The sequence below is a fragment of the Desmodus rotundus genome, chromosome 3, assembly GCF_022682495.2.
Source record: "Desmodus rotundus isolate HL8 chromosome 3, HLdesRot8A.1, whole genome shotgun sequence".
Taxonomy (NCBI): Eukaryota; Metazoa; Chordata; class Mammalia; order Chiroptera; family Phyllostomidae; genus Desmodus; species Desmodus rotundus.
This window is the reverse complement of record NC_071389.1, coordinates 153,807,619-153,824,229: the sequence shown is the minus strand read 5'-3', so window position 1 is coordinate 153,824,229 and position 16,611 is coordinate 153,807,619. Positions and strand designations below refer to the sequence as shown.

At 53.7% G+C, this 16,611-nt stretch overlaps 1 protein-coding gene across 1 annotated transcript in view; it reads right to left on the bottom strand.

The window, feature by feature from the left end:
* Positions 1 to 16,611, bottom strand: part of RACGAP1 (Rac GTPase activating protein 1) — an 80,488-nt gene that overhangs the window by 36,752 nt on the left and 27,125 nt on the right. The window lies entirely within an intron of this gene.

The window sequence follows — 16,611 nt, the reverse complement described above, 5'->3', positions numbered from 1 at the left end:
ACTATGCGATTGTCGAACTGCCATACTATACACCTAAAACTGTGGTGGGCAGTCAGACAGATGTGAGCAGAGCAAGGACACTGTGCCGGGTACAGAAGGTCACCAGTACAGAAAGTGCCAGGTACTTAGCAATGTGCAAAACTGGGAAAACAAGGACCTCAGGGTAACCTTTCCCCCCATAGCATACCGCTGGTCGTGCAGTTGAGACCCCCTGGCATGTCACTAGACATGTGGTAGACCCCTCGGAGGAGGAACGAGGGGCTGAAGAGTGGCCTCATGCAACTGTCACGCAGGCCCTTGCACGACCACTCCCTTAAGCCTTAACCCCTAGGGATAATGTCTAGGCCTCGGTTGTGTTTCTGCTCCAGGCCCAGAAAAGCAGCAAAACCAGACAAGGGACACTAGACAGTAACTCTGACCTCAGGACCAGCTGCACAGACTAATGACCCCCTGCCCTGGAGCCCACCAATCAGTGGAGACCCCGACCATGAAAGGACACACCTGGAGCTCCAAGGGCCCTTGCTTTGCCTCTATAACTTGTTTCCTGAACCCATTTCTTCTACAGCTCACTTCTTCTGCCTCTGTAACTTTCTAAATAAACTTTTGCTTGTCTTTGAGTCTTGGCTCTGAATTTTTCTCCTAGCCAGAACTCAAGTACTGAGTTGGCTGAGCTGAGGCCCGGTCTGACCTCAGCCGTCTAATGGTCAATGCATTCTCGCCATCAACGAAACTAATATAAAATAATGCGGAATATAAGTTGTAATTGAAAAATAAGATTTAAATTTTTAAAATGAAAGATTCTTTCTTTATCATTAGGGAGAGAGGATGAAAGCTGAGTTAGGCCAGTGGCAGTAGGGATGGAAAGGAGGGGACAGATGGGATAGACAGCCAGGAAATTCAGTGGACTTATTAAACGATTGGACCTGGGGGTGAGGGAGAGAAGGCCTGTAAAATGACTCAGCTCTCTCCCTCTCTCACTCCGCATCCTATTACTGAGTGCAACTGCTAAGTATTTCTTCTACGTGCCCACTTTTCTCCTTCCTAGTGGCACCACCCTCGTCCAGTCTAGCAGTCCAAACCACCAAGGAAACTGTTCACTCCTCATTTTTATTCACACCCCAAGTGATCTTTTTTAGAAACGCAACTCTAATCATGCCTCTCTCTAGTGTAAAACCATTAATGACTTCAACTTCCTCATCAATAAAGACCAAAATCCTGAACAGCGCCCCCCTAAGCTGGCCCTTGATTGCACCTGGAGCTGCGCTTCCGGACCCTCTGGCATTTGCAGTTCCGGATCCTGCTACCTCTTCACCTGGTTAAGTCCTGCTCACCCTTCTCGGCAGCTTAAGTGTTGTCTGCCTTTTGCAGGGAGTTCTCTGAGGCCCGAGGCCATGCCTTTGAGATAAGCTCTCCTAGCAAGCTGTTCTCCCCTTTCACACGTGTCACCCTCTCATTTGTTCGTCTTCCTGGCTCTTCCAGTTACCAGTTGCACGGACGTTCACAAGTCTTGTGCCTTTACTCCCTCACCTATCAGCGGAAACCCTAATAATACCTCTTTCATAGAGTTGTTGCGGAGAAGAAATGAGATATCCACGTAAAGAATTTAGCGCAGTTCCCGGCACACAGTAAGTGCTCAGTAAACATTCTTGCTTTTCTTTGCTGAACTATAAACTCCCAAAGGACAAGAGTGTGCTCCTCTTATTTGCCATAAGTAGCCATTAGAGTGAGCGCAAGAGAGTTCGATGGTATGGTGTAGCATTCCACCCCGCCTCCCAATCCCGGCGTCCCTAGTGATGAGCAGGGGTTGCAAACACTGTTCACCCTCCACCTACTCCCTCCAACCAAAGCGCCACCAACCCCTCCCGTGTCACTCAGCCCTCTTCCCTGCTGCACCAGCCTGGTAAGAAATAGGTACAAAAAAGGTAAGGATGGTGGGGGGTCGGCGTATCTAAGCCCCCTCCTTCCCAAAGTATAAACGCATAGCTCTTTCCGTGGGGACGCATTCCTGGGGCTGCACCTGTAACGGGAAAAGCACGAGATGTGCTGCCAGAAACCACAGATTCGGTTCTCGCTCTGCCACTTATCGGAGGCGCGCTCTTGGCCTGGTTATTTAATCTCCCGCGTGTGGAGAGCCGCGCTCGCCGGGTGGTTCCGAGGCGCCAGCGAGGTAATGGCTGTGAAAGCGCTTCTCTCTACCGGAACGCGCCGTCGGGGGGTACGGTAGTCACGTCACCAGCCGCCCCCCGCCCGCGCGGCCGCGCCACCGCCTCTCCAGGCGCCTGCCGCCCGTCCAGAAGTCGCCACAGAGTCCCCGTCGGTCCCCGGGAAGTGGGGAAGGCCGGGCGGGGCGGGGCGGGGCGTGGGGGGCGCCAGACTCCGTCCCCGGCCCGGGTCCGCCCGGTCACCGCCCAGGGTTTGTCTTCATTCCCACCCCCCACCCCCCAACACCCACACCTTGGTTTCGGCCTCCCAGGTCCTTCGCATTTGTCTCCATCTCTAGAGATCTCACTCCCTACCTCCATTCGAGAATTACTGTCTCCTCGGTCAATTAAACCAAGACGTTCTGACCACTTCTGCGCTCCAGGCTGAGCACGAAGGGCATGGTGTAGGGACAGAGAGCAGCGTGCGGAGGTGGGGATGTTCTGGTGGTTCAGGGAGAGAGAAAGCCCACTTCCGGCTGGAAATCTGGACCGTCTACCTGGAAGAAGAGGCGTTTGAGCTGAGCTCTGAAGGGCGGATAGGCTCCCAACCGGGAGGAGAGTGGGGAGTGAAGTAATTAGCAAATAAAATGGAGAAAATCCAGTGTGGCTGAAGTGCAGGGTCCTGATTAGGGGGTAGGGACAAGGCTGGAAGGAATGTTGAGGCCATAGTGTGTTAAACCTTGAATACCAAGTCAAATAAGTTTAATTTAATTCTCGGGGCACTAGTGAACCATTGAAGACTTTTGAGCAAAACAGCAGGCCTGTACTTCTTATTCCTCTAAGAGAAGCAAGAAAGCTTAGCGGTCAAATGCACGGGCTCTGGAGTTCTGTGGGCCCTGGTTCAAGGTCTACTTCCATCACTTACGGCCTGCGTGATGGGCACCTGGGCTTCTCTGTGCCTTCATGCTCCTGTCTATTAAATGCTTGTGGCGATTACAGTGTGAAGGGCTGTCCAGAAGATTAAATGGGACAAGTCCTCCACAAGTAGTAGTAGTTATTTTGTGTCCGTCTTCCTGTCTGTTCCTCTCCTCTCTTTCTTCTCACGATCCTTTTCCCTCTCCTCCAAAAAACAGAAACTTCCCAAATCCATGGTTTTGCCACTTCATGCCTAGGAATCACCCTCTCGCAACGAGTACAGTGTTGGAGCAAACCAGGCTCTCACAGAACAAAGTCCCCTTCAGAAACACGCCTGTGCCTCCCGCAGATGCCCAGGCTCTGAGGAGCCTTGCCTGAGGGAGGGGCGTAGTTACGGAGATGCGGAACCCATCACCACCAGACTCCAGCCTCATTAAAGAGAGCCCACAGCCCATCCATCCCCACCTCGTCCCATCTCTGTCAACATGCCTGGCCTTCAGGAGGTCCCTGCCCTATACCACCAGTTCTCAAACGCTGGCACACCAGAATCCCCTAAGGGCTCTTATTGAAGCACCCCACTGATTTAGAGTTTCTGATTCAGTAGGTCTTTGGTGGGGCCTAAGAATTTGCATTTCTAATACATTTCCAAGTTATGCTGATGCTACTGATCTGGGGACCACACCGGAGACCCCACTGCTCTATAATAGCTGTTGAAAGGCTGCATCCAAGCATGTAACATTCTTGTTGTCCCCTCCTCAACCCTGCTGCTCATGTGCGTCCAAAATGTGGATCTGAAGCTTAGACTCATGAAGAGTGAGACTCAGGGACTTTCTAAAAACTTCCCAGGTGATTCTGAGATGCAAAGAGGTTTGGGACCCATTAGCCACCTATTGCCCCCACTCTCCCCTGCACACTCGTGTACTCCTTCCTCACCATGCCCACCAAAGCTAACCCTGCTCCAAGCAAGGGCCGCTGCCCGCCTGCATTTAACTCAGAGGACGCATAGCTACTCTGGGTTCAAGGTGGCTGGGACTATAGAGAGACAGTTTGAGAGGAGGGAGAGGAAAGTTGCTAATTCTTTAAAGAAGACCAGAGGTTTATGTAAATTGTAACAAGTAACACTTCTGTTAATCCTAAAAGTCAGGTCAAGAGGCAGTTCTCAGAGGAGTCAAATCTGGGCTCTCCCCCCCTCTGTTCAACTTCTGTTCCCTCCAGTGTTAAATGAGAATAAATGAAACCTACTTCACAGAGCTGATTTTAGGATTTAAAATGAGATTATGAATGCAAAATTCCCTTCCCCAGTCACTTTGCAATTTACCCAGAACTTCCATACACATCTCACAAGATTCTCCCAACAGCCCTGTGGGGTAGAAAGACATTATTCCCACAGGGAGGGGAATGTCGACTTCTAGTTCCCTCCCACTTTACAGAGCAGGAGGCTGAGTCTCAGAGAAGTTCAATGACTTGCCTAGAGCCTGGGCAGTTTGGGTGTAGGGGGATAGGGCTCGAAGCAGGGCTGGTTGTTCTCCATTCATCCCTCTGTTTGTCCTTTTGCCCTTAGGCCCCTTTTGCAGCTCCTCTAGGTTTTCTTTACTCGAATCTGAATGATAAGAAGACAGGACGGGGGCTCTCTTGCACCTCTCAGAGATGGTCCTGTTCTCCTGCCCCCCAACGCTCAGCCTGCAGCTTCCCCGTTTAGGTCCCTGGAGGGTTGATGGTGGTCCCTGTGGCAAATATCCATCTAGATTCAAATTCTGGTGCAACCCCCTCGCCAGCTGTGTGAATTCAAACCAATCTCGTCCCTTTCCTAGGCCTGTATCCTCATCTGTGACATAAGGAGTGGTTTAAATCTGTGTTTCCCAAAGTGCAGCAGCCTTGAAGTGATCACAGGACATTCAGCCCCTGGCTCTGTAGAAACTATAAGTAATCGATCTGTGCGTGAGAGATTGATTACGTGTAACTGTGATTGCTGGGGGATGGATAAAATACCAGTGAATTTTAATGATGTAATCTAGAATGCAGTCGTTATGGGTTTCCTCAATCAACAGCTATCAAAAAAATCTTTGGAATTGAAAAGTTTGGAAATGTCTGTTGTAAACGGCCTCTGAGGCCCTTACAGCTAGCTGCCTTTCTATGCAGCTGCACCGGAGAAGGGGTGTTAGGCCACCAGGGGGCGCTGCAGCCCTGTGCAATGTGGAAACTGAGGCCCAGGGGCTAGAAGGCTGCTCCTCCCTGGGAGAGGGTGGGCCAGTGTTCCAGTTCTGGGTCTGTTGACCACAACTGAGACCTGTTACCCACAAGGCCCTGTAAGGGAGATGTGTCTCCAGAGCTGAGAGAAGTGAGGGACCCAGAGCGGACAGCGACCTATCCCAGGTCACTCAGCACTGTGCGTACACCTATGTGCAGGTAGTAGTGAGTGGTAATTCCCATCTGGTTGGGCCTTGATCTCCAGTTCCTAGCCTGCCTTATAGAGAGTTGCTCGCACTTCACCTCAGCTACCCTCAGGCACGGGAAAGGAAATGAGGGAAGAAAAGGTACCAAACCAGACACATGCCATCCCAAGTGAGTGGCTTTGGCACGAGCCTCGGGATTACAGGGAACAGGCAGAGACCTGTGGAGGAAGGGAAGCCTTTCTGAGGGTGAAGCTGGTGACAGAAGGGAGCAGGAAGGCAGTCCAGGCAGGGGTTCTGTCTAGGAAGGAAAGAATTAGGAGAAGACCCATGCTAAGATGCTGGCTTGCCTTGCCTGGCAACGGGGGGCAGCAGCTGCTGGCCAGAGGGGAGGCAGGAGAGGCCACACCCTCTCTCCACTCTCTTACCCCTCCCCCACCCCTAATCCAGCAGAACCCTAGGCGGACCTCTGACCCAGTTCAACCTCTTCAGTCACCAGTTTCTCCCTGTCAAGGGCCGGAGAACCTCAAGGAGAGAAGTGGGCTCCCACACATATGCCCCAGAGGCTGAGGCCCTATCACATTCATAAATAGTCAGGATCTTGAAAACTTTGCAGTCCAATCTGAAGGTGCATCCAGACTGACAGTTGCTCACCACGATGGGACACTGGGACCCTAGGACAGATAGACAAACAGGCATACAGACACACATGCACAGGGGTCCCTCCAGCCCCCTCACACCATAGCCCTGGGCGTCAGGGCTCCCCTGCCTGCCTCACTCCTGTTCTAGACGTGCCACACCCTTCTCCCCCCTCCACTCATCTGCTGCTCCCTTCTCATGGACCCCCAGCTGTCTCTGAGCATCAAATCCTTCCCACAATCACCCTGCCTTATGCAGCCCCTCTCCCCTCTGCCTGGGCTCTGGACACCGGCCTTGACCCCCAAAATGAGTGCCTCCCAAACCCTGCTTCTCCCACACCCCCAAACCTCTGGACCTTCCAAGACGCTTTTCGGAGGTTTGGCAAGCCTGAGGGCTCATCAAAGCTGGGAAGATCAGCAGGAGAGGTGGCCAGGGGAGCAGGGGCATTCGCATTGGCAAGGCTTGTGTGAGCAGCAGAGTGGACCGCAGGACAGGCGGGGCAGGCCAGTCACTCCAGAGAGGGTGGGTACCCCCTGCCTTCCCCCATCTCAGCGGGACCACCTCCCAAGCCTAGAATGTTGGCTCCCACACATACGTGGGCTCCCCCCACCCCACTGCCAGGTCCGTCTGTGCTGCAGACGTCCGTGTCCCTGGGGCCGAACTGAAGGCTTCTTCATTGCCCACCAAGCCTTGCCCATCTGCTTTCAAAGAGGAACCCTCAGTCATGGCGTCCCCCAGAGGTCTCCAAATTCTCCAGTCTCTTTTAGCCTTAGAGACAAGGCCACAGCAATTCCGGGATCACCACAGCTGCCCCTTTTATAGCCCAACCCCTGCACTTCCCTCCCACCTTGGCGCATTCCTCCTGCCTCCTTCAAGCCTTCAAGGCTGGGAGGGAGGTCAGAATGGAGCCATCCTGGCAAAATGAGAAAAGATTAGAGCAATACATTTGCTGTCAGACGCAGTAAGACTGCCCAAGCAGGGGAGGAGGAATGTTTGATTTGGGGCTCTCAGGGGGTCTTGATGGAGGAGCACGAGCAGCCTGCAGCCCCAGGCCTGACCAAGTAGGGAGGGCTGGTCCCAGCCCCGGCCAACCGGGAACCCTGGTGTCCCAGCCTCCCATCTCCAATCGACCCCATCCTCCCCAGTCACCCTCGGGGTTCCAGCTCTCCCTGCCCTCCCCTGCAATCATTTCTCCCTTTCCACTGCCAAACTTCTTTCCCTGAAGCAGTTTTTCTACCCGGTGCAGGCTGATGGAGCAGAAAGAACACAGCTCTAGGGGCTGGAGAGGAGGCCTGGGTTCCAACCACCCCCCCTACTGCATCCAAGCCGAGGGACTTCATGCAAGTCACTGAGCCTCTCAGATCTTTAAGGCAGCGTGGGCTCTGGGGACAAGATAGCATTTGGCATCCTGAGACCTGGGATCAGCTCACCACTCACTGCTTCAGTGGTCTTGGGCAACATTACTTAACCTCTCTGAGGTCCCATTTATTCACCTATAGGGTGGGGTGAAGCAATAATGAGGCCCATGTCCCAGTGTTTGGTGAGTATAAACAAAGCTGTGGATATGAACTCTGAAAACAATTGTGAGGATGGCATTGTCTCTTTGTTACGTGGAATTCGTGGAATGCTCCCCGGCTGAAGGATGAGCCTAAGCTTCATCCAGAAGCCCCAGGGGGTTCCTTGTGGCCCTGGGATCCTAGCTCTGGGCTCTGCCCTCCCCACATGGCGGAGGACATGGTCTCTGGGAAAGGCAGATGAGGTGATTTCTTGGTCACACAGTTCCGAACTGAGGAGTCAATGCTCCTGGACCAATTCTGAAAGACATTCTCAAGTGAGAGTTTTCAGAAGCAGCTGACCTTCCTGACTCCTCCTACCCGCATGTCCACACATAAAGGGTGCCCCCTGCTTGGATGAGTTTCCGTCCAGCCTCCAGGTGAATGACAAGGTGCTGGATAGAAGAAGATGCAGGGAGGGGGGAAGATAGAGTTAACATGTGTTTCCAGGCTGCCATGTGCCTGGGAACACATGCAGTGTTTCTCAGATGATATCTGGTCTACACAACAGCCTGCGAGGTAGGTATGATTGACAGAGCGGTTGAATAATTTGCCTATTGTTAGCAGTTGGAAAGAATTGTGACTCAGGTCGGCTGGATCCCACCATCCCGCATTGCCTCCCACTGGAGCAGAAGGCTCAAGCCTTCGGCCCCAGAGCCGGCTCCCCGCGGCCGAGCTGGGACACTGGGCAGGTCTGCAACAGAGTGGCGCCGCCTACCAGCTGAGCGCAGAGAATGCTTTGGAAAGTGGGGAGCCCCGAACAGATGCATTACACCTCCACGTGCGTCTTTTCTGGTTCCAACCTCACTTCCCACCACTCCCCTGCATGGTGCCCCCCCGCTGGCCAGATCTCCTCACTTCATTTTCCACCTGGCACCTCAAGCTGACTCATGTGCCCCCCCCCCATCCAGATATCCCAGATCCTCTGAGGCCCAGATTAGGGCCCCTCCTCCATGCAGTCTTCATTACTACCCAAAGTGGCAACAAGCACAGGTTTCCTGGACTTTCTATTCACTCTTTATGAATGTACCCTGTTCCCCAGCTGATTCTCGGGGGCGTGGACTGTGTCTCCTGGCTCTGTGGTCCCGCATGGAGCCTGGTGCAGGCTGTGCCCTGTGTTAGAGAGACTCCTGCAGCCGAGGTGATGACTGTGGCGCTGGTGCTCACGGAACAACCCATGTTTAAGTTTAAAGTGGAGGCAGGGATGGTGGTGGCAGTGACGATGGCTGTGATGGCAGTTATGCTGGGAGTCTGGGAGCTTGACGGTGGTAGTTGTGTCGGGGGGGGTGGTAATGATGGTGATGGTGGTGATGGTAGTGGTGGTGGTGATGGCAGTTGTATTAATTATCCATTGCTCATAACAAATTACCCCCAAAACTTAATGGCTCAAAACAACACATTTATTATCTCATGGTTCTGCGGGCCGGGGATCCAGGCAGGGCAAGGCTGCAACCTCCCCGGTAGTCTCCCCAGGAGGAAGATCTGCTTCCGAGCTCACATGGAGAGTTGTTCGCAGGATTCGGCTCTCCTGGACCTTGCTGGGCATCGCTCCTTGCCACGTGGGCGTCTCTGTGGGGTGGCAGCGGGCTTCCCCCTGTGCAGGCGAGGGGATGTCCAAGATGAAAGCCATCATCTTTTTATAGTCTAATATTGACGGAACATCCCATCACCTCTGCTGAACAATATTCACTAGAGGTGAGTCATTAAGTACAGCCCACACCTGAGGGGGTAGGGGTACGCAAGGGCTCGAATGTTAGGAGGCAAAGGTCACTGGCAGTCGCCTTCAAGGCTCCCTACCCCAAGGGTGATGGGGGGTGATGATGTGGAGGAGGAAAGCTGAGGAGTGAGATTGGGTCAGGGATGGGGCTGGGGATCTGGGACTGAAAATATTCGTGACCATATTGGAATTGAAAAGTGGTTCCTCCAAACTAGATCTGAGCAGAGCAATCCAGCAGACTCAAGCCAGATATGCAAGACCCACCCTCCTCCACCACACCCCAGAGCCCCGATTTCTGGTCCAGATCCATATCCACCCCCCTGGCATCCTCCCTCCCCTTTACTTTCTTTGCCAATCACCCCACATCTTAGGCTGATGCTCTCCTTTAGGCAATTAATGAGCTAAGAAATCCCCAAATGGAGAGCAATCACCACCTGCAGTCAAAGGGAGGCAGGAGAAGAGAGTGGTCAGAGGCCCAGGGCAGACAGAGAGTGATGCCAGTTTGGGGGCTGGACTTTGGTTCTTTCAAGTTGGATAAAGGCACCCACCTGAACTTGGCCTCCAGCTACACACCCCCAGAGGGCACTGCCGCTCTCTCAGTTCTTCACACAGGCTTTAGACTAGACAGCTTCGTGGAGCCCAGCATCCCGTCCTCTAGTGCCCCCTGCCCCCATCTCCTGAAACTGTTACCCCTTAAAATCTCCCAAACGTCACCCCTGTTCCTGTAAGCACAGTTAGGATTCATCTTTCCATCACCCCTCCTGATGGTGGGGTGACCATCATCAAGCCCCCTAATCCTACCCCAAGGCCAGGGCTTTTAGGTCTGCCAAGCCAAAATAAAGCCCGCTTTATCTGGAAAAGTTCCTCTAGGCAGCCAGGTGGTGTTGGGTGTCACGGCTCCAAGTCCTCCGGCCGCAGGACCACCAGGTTGAGTGACAGGGGTACAATGTATTAGACTGGGTGTCAGGAGACAAGGATTCTAATCCCAGCTTTGTCACTCACTCATCTTGCCACTTCTGCTCTCTGGCCTCATGTGTTTGGTGGTGGCAGTTGGAGTGGAGGGTTAGGAAGAGGACCTCTGGAGACCCTGCCAGCTCTCAGCCTCTCAGATTCTGGTTCCCACGGGAAGGGTGGCAGCTGAGAGGAAGGTGAGAGCTATGCTAAACGCAGCCACTGCGAGAGAAGAGTTTCTGTTTACAAAGGATAGTCAAACCAAGTCACAGGGGGACGCCTCTGTTCTGTGACTTGTAGGAACCCAGGTACCCCCATAATCTTCCTTTCCCGAATCTGCCCAGGCCTACCCCCCCACCCCCCTGCCTTAGAATCCACCAGTGTCCCCTCTGGCCCTCGTCAGCACGCAGCACACCCAGGCAGTCACCCTCTGCCAATTCTGTCTCTAAGATATCACACGCCTCTCGTGTTTCCTTTCTCCCTCCCAACACACCCATACCATCCCCACTTTGGACATTTGCCTCCCCTCTCTCGGACCTCCACAAAACCCCTGACCGTCCTCAGGCCTCAGCACCCCCCTCCCCCATCTGCACGCCACCTCTTTCTCCAGGTCCTTCTTGTGGACCAATCTTTCTCAGTTCCCTTCGTCTTCCAGCTCCTTTCCCGCCTGCTCTGTTCTGGGTGAACTCCCTGAGGTTCTGTCCTTGGCCACCTCAGAATCGTCACATGACAACAAAGGCAAAACAACTAGGATTTAATAGTGCTTCTATGGTACAAAGGACCTTCACATGTATCACCACTTGATTGTATCAGGTGAACTATTCTCTCCCATTTAATAGAAGTTAATTTCACCTTCACGGAGCCTCTGAAAACTGTTCTTTCCTCTTGTATTTCCATTGCCACTGCACTAATTCAAGCCCTTTATGCCTCAGCTTAGATCCTTGCTTCAGCGCCCTCGCTCACAATAGTGCAGGTCTCGGCCGACGAGAAGGCAAGGATGTATGTCGTTCCAGTTAACCGATTGACCAAGGGCTTCAGACCACACTGAACCTACCAGGCCCCACTCAGAGCGCGGTGGGCTGTGCTGTGAAGATAAGGCACTCGGAACTAGAGTCGTTTTGGGGAAAAGATTAGGGTCACACAAAAATTCAGAATCTACGGCGGGTCCGAATGTAAATGGGAGAGTTCCCGATGAAATAGGCAAAGGAAGGGCCGCATAATGAAGTCCAGGGCACTCTGCCGGGGAGCTCCACCTGCCAGGCCCTTGGGCTCCCACCCCAAGGGGTCCCCAGTCACCCCAGTCTGCAGCCTCGCCTGCTGCAGCAGGTAAAGGCAACTCTCAAGTCTCAGGAAAATACTGTGCTAGGGAGAGAAGAGAGTAAGACAAAAATCGTGTTGGACAGAGGGCGCAAGACATTTACATCACGGTATTGTTTTTATGGTGGGCTTTTGGGCCATCACTGTAAGATTGTTTATTTTGTCTGCCTTGCAGGATGTTTAAAGCTTTTAAAACAACCTGATTTATGAAGTTTAATTGATTTCTTTTGCAATCGATGCTTAAATATTGGGGGAAATATAATCTGCTAAATTCATAAGTTTTTGATTTATTGGTTGTATAAGTAATATGAGAATACTTAGGGAAATGTAAATAATTAAAGATTAATAAATTGAACATCAAAGTAGAAAAATGAGTATTTCTCTCCACGCCCCAAAGTACCTGAGCCATTAAAGAATTTATTATCCTAAACTTTCCATTTGTGATTTCTGCGGTCTTCAATAAATTCTCCTTCTGTTTCCAACACCTCTGTGCCCCCATTTGCTCATCTATAAGGTGGGGTGATAACGTTACCTACTAAGCGTGCGGTTGTGCGGGTGTAATGAGAGAATGCCTTCCGTGGTGCCCAGAACAACGCCTAGCGCACAGCGCTTACTGAGGCCGGCTCTCCGTAGCTCCCCTCAGCCCCACGTCTGTCCGTCATGCCGCCTCCTGCTCACCGTCCCTCAGTTGCTCCCCAGTAATTCCGGACAAAGGCAAGCTCACCCACAAGACGTCAGGAGTCTTTCCATCCTCACCTCTGCCTGCCTCCCAGCCTTGACCCTCACTATTCTCCCTCACCCACCAGGAAGACAAAATTACTGCCTCTTTGTTCCACAATGGTCCTGTATCATCATTTCTTCCACACTTTTCCTCCCCCTGAAATGCCTCGCTTCTCTCCCGTGCCATTACAAGCGCATCCACACTCCTACCTATCCTTCAAACCCCGTCTCACACGCTACATCCTCCAAGATGCTTTCCTGGTCGTCGTCCGCTCTCTCCCGCCCTGGAGCACTTTATCAGTAGCTCTTTCCTGGCGAGCCTCACATTTTGTCATGCATCAGAGTCGATTACCTACATGTCTGGTCATCCCAAATGGGCCATAAGCTCCTTGAAGGCATGACTCACTTCTGGTTGATCTTGGGCAGTGCACAGCTGCCCTGCCCACGTCCTGAAGCGTAATAGGCGCTCAGCTAACAGGTGGCCGATTCCTCCAGCTCTGGGTAGTTGTGTCATCTAAGCAGAAGCATCAGGGACCTGTAGGCTCCCCAGGCCAGAGTCCCCACCCTCGCTGGCCCAGGAAACCGAGGGAGCCAGCAGCCTGTGTGTGCCAAGGCCCACGGAGCAGATGGGAAGATGGCAGGGCCAGATTCCGGGAGCGTGTGGAGCTGTCTGCTCAGCTCATCATTCCCCCAGCTATTCGGCCCCACGGTCAGTCAACATCTTTCCAGACACTTCTGCACCAGGCCCTGTGTGAGTTGTGGCAGACACCAAGGCTGGTGCCACTTCCCTGGGAGGTAAGTCCACGTGCTGGGAGCTCCTGTGTGTACACATAGGTATGCCCACGTGTTCACCCCACAGGGCCCCAGCTCCTGACAAGCCGAGCGTCTTTGAGCCCAGGCTGAGAGGGCCGCCTTTTACCCTGTTTTCAAACAACTCCCCTTCCTGCGCCAGCGCCGCTGCTTCTCCCGTCTGTTTGCCCCTCGCCGCCCCCTCCCTCTGTTGGGGCTGCCGCTGATGATGAAATTTGGCTTGCAACACCCCCTTCCTCCCCTTTCTGCAGGCCCGGGAGAGGATTAAGCCGCTGGAGTCTGAAATCGGAAAGATTCCAGCGCTTCTGCTCCCCGGCACATCCCCACGCCCCCTCCCCTCCCCGCCCATGCAAAACCAGAAAATTAATCTCCCCTTCTGCCTGTGATATGGCGGGCTGCATTACAAGCTGGGCGTCGAGATAAAGCGGGGAGCCGCGGGACAGCAGCCCAGCGCAGGGGCCCCGGGTGGGGCCGGCCCGGGAGATAAGGGCCTCCCAGCTCCATGAATTATTCACCCGCACGGCCTCCTCTGGCTCAGACGCTGCTGAGACTGCGCCTTCCAGAGGGGCCTGGGAAAGGTTGGAGGAGTGTCCACACGGGAAGGTAGGGGCTGTAGAGGGGTCCACAGTGGGGACAGTTGGGAGAGGGGAGGACTGTGCTTAGCTTGGGGGATAGCTCAGAGACACAAGTGCCCTTCAGGGCCAACTGATGCAGAGGAAGGACCGTGTCCCCAAGCCTAGGGAACCCCTAGAGCCCCAGGGGTGCTTCTCATTTAGTCCACTCACTAAACACTATTGAGCAGCTGCAATTGCCAGGCTCTGGCCAGCTGCTGGCATCCTGGAGCTGGAGATGCAGTCGCTGCCCTCAAAGTGCCAGGACCTAGTGCACCGACTGTGTGGGAGCAGCACAGTCCGCTCCTGGGATCTGCCTCATCCACAGCCCTTCTCCCTTCCTCTAGAGGTCAGGACAGCTGCTGCCCATGCTGGGGGAGCACCCTGCCTTGGGGAGGGTGTGCAAGGGGAGGACAGACCTCCTCCCAGGGCAGCCAGAGCCCACAAAACAGAGAGACCAGAGTAGCTGGTCCAGGAGGCGATTGGAGGTCGGTGCTAGGGTAAGGGATTCACCAGGGAAATTTCTTGGAAAGGAGAAGTCCCAGGTGTTCCGTGGGCCTTGTGTTTCTTCTTTGTCCACTCTTCTCAAAGACCCCGAATCTTAAAGGAGGGAGGGCCCTTAGCTCCCCCCCTACCTCGAAGTCTCTATTTCTGCATCTCCCTGTACCCTTTCTCCCTTGGCTCAATCTCTCTCCCCCCCTCCCCCTCCTCCACTTCCTTCTCCTGCCCTCCCTCCCAGACATCTGCCCTTTTAATCTCTGCCTTGGCCCCAATTTCTCCACCTCTCTCTTGTTCTGTGCCTTTCTGTCTCTCAATCTCTGTTTTCCTCTTTAATCATCCCTTCCTCCTAAAGCTGTGAGTCCCCAAATGACACCACAACACACAAATTGGGATATGTGGTGGGAGAGAGGTGGCTGCCTGCCACGGCGCCCAAAGAAGGGGGGACAGCAAAGGCTGAAGCGTGGTCCCGGGTGTGCTGCCAGCACCCTGAGAGAGGCAGCCGCAGCTGTGTGGGGTGGGGGCCCCCAGATGCACTGGCACAGGAGACACCCAGAGGGCCAGGAGGGAGGGGTGCTGGGAGGGGTGAGGACCAGAGACCCCTTTAGGACAGCAGAGGTGGGGACCAGCCTGGCAGGCAACCTGGACCCTGCGGCCTCCAGTAGCAAAGAGTGAAGCCCATACTCATGAACCGGCAAACAAGTCACATTTTCTGAGACCCACATTAAGTTGGAGATGAAGGAGGGTTAGGGGGAGAGGGAGAGAGGGAGGAGAGTGAAGAGGGGCCAGAATGAGAAGAGAACATAGGAGGGCATGGGGAGAAGGAAAGGGTTAGCCTCTGGACGAGGGAGAAGGCAGTGACTTGGGTGGAAAAGAGGGGGAAAGCTAGGTGAGGAAGGTGAGAGATTAGAGAGAGGAAGGGGGATGAAGGGGAGGCCAGCACAGGGTGCAGGGAAAGGGCAAGGGTAGCGGGGAAAAGACGGAGGAGGGTAAGAGGAGCATTTGGACCAGAAAAGAGGAAACAGGGAGAGAAGATGAGGGTCACAGGTTCAACATGGAGTCTGAAGGGGTGGGGAGGGGTGTGCTGATGGGTCCCATCAGCCTTGAGCCCACAGCCCCTTCCCACCCGCCTGCTAATTAACTCCTTAATTGTCTCTGCATTTGCTGAGCTGGCAGATGAAGTGGATGTAGACAGATTGGGGCGTGTGTGATTTCACGCATGGAGGAGCGGAGAAGAGCTTCCTGGGAGTCCCAAGGGGCCTTGCCGCCCCTCTCTGCCCTCCTTCCTCCTCCCTGTCTCTGAGAGGCTGGAGGGTGCTTCTGAACCTAGAGCAGATGGGACCATCTGCAAGGAAAGTGTCCATGGGGAATTTGCCCCCATCAGCCTTTCAGGGATGAAAATAATACTTGTCACTATTGATGGAACACCTACTGCTTACTTGGCACACATGTTTCATCACAGTGGGCATTAGCCGGATTTTATGGTTTGTGGAGAAAGGGAGGCTCAGACAGGTTATGCAACTTGCCCAGGATCACAGAGCGATGGTGTGACAGAGGTGGAATTTGAGGCCGGGTCAGCACGATGCCAAAGCCCTGGGTGGGTCCTGGCCAGAGGCCTCATGCCAGTGGAGGGAAGAATATCTCCAGGCCTGTTTCTTTCTCAGCCCCAGAAGAGAAAAGGTACTGGAGTGTAGGAACTGCAGGGGCCAGAGAGGAGGGAAGTGTGGACAAGAAACTGGGGCGGAAGCTGAAGGAGCTAGAATCTGTCACAGTCTGAACAAGAAGTAAGTGGGCCTGAAAAAGCAGAAAGAAGCAGTGGGACACTAATCACAGTCCTCGGATCTCTCAGGTGTCATCTTTCCGAAGCCAGCTTCCCACTTCCGCTTTCCTCATCCCTGCCCCACAAACCCCAGTCACTTAGACCTGCCTTCTGCCACTCTGTGCTGGCAGCCCTCTCTCATCGCTCAGTTTCACTCTTGGCCTTTGTACTGAAGTCAGTTGTCAACACGTTCGTCTCTCCTTTGACACTAGGAAATTTTGAAGGCAAGGACTATGTCACTCCTTACCGTGTCCCCAGGGGGAGCCCTGGGGCTGAATGCAAGAAGGGCCTCAGTGGAGGTTTGCTGAAATGTACAGGGCATGGATGGGGGGCGGGGGCATGTTCAGGGATCCATCTCACCTCGGACAGATGAAGAGGAAACAACAGCATGAGAAACTTAGGTTCTTTCATAAGAAAGAACTTTGAAGGCAGGGGAATCACGCTGAAGCCTTGATTCAGACCCCATGAATTCTGAAGATCAAAGGTTCTCCAGACTGGATGGTGTATATTAAAGACCTCGAAAAGTTGGG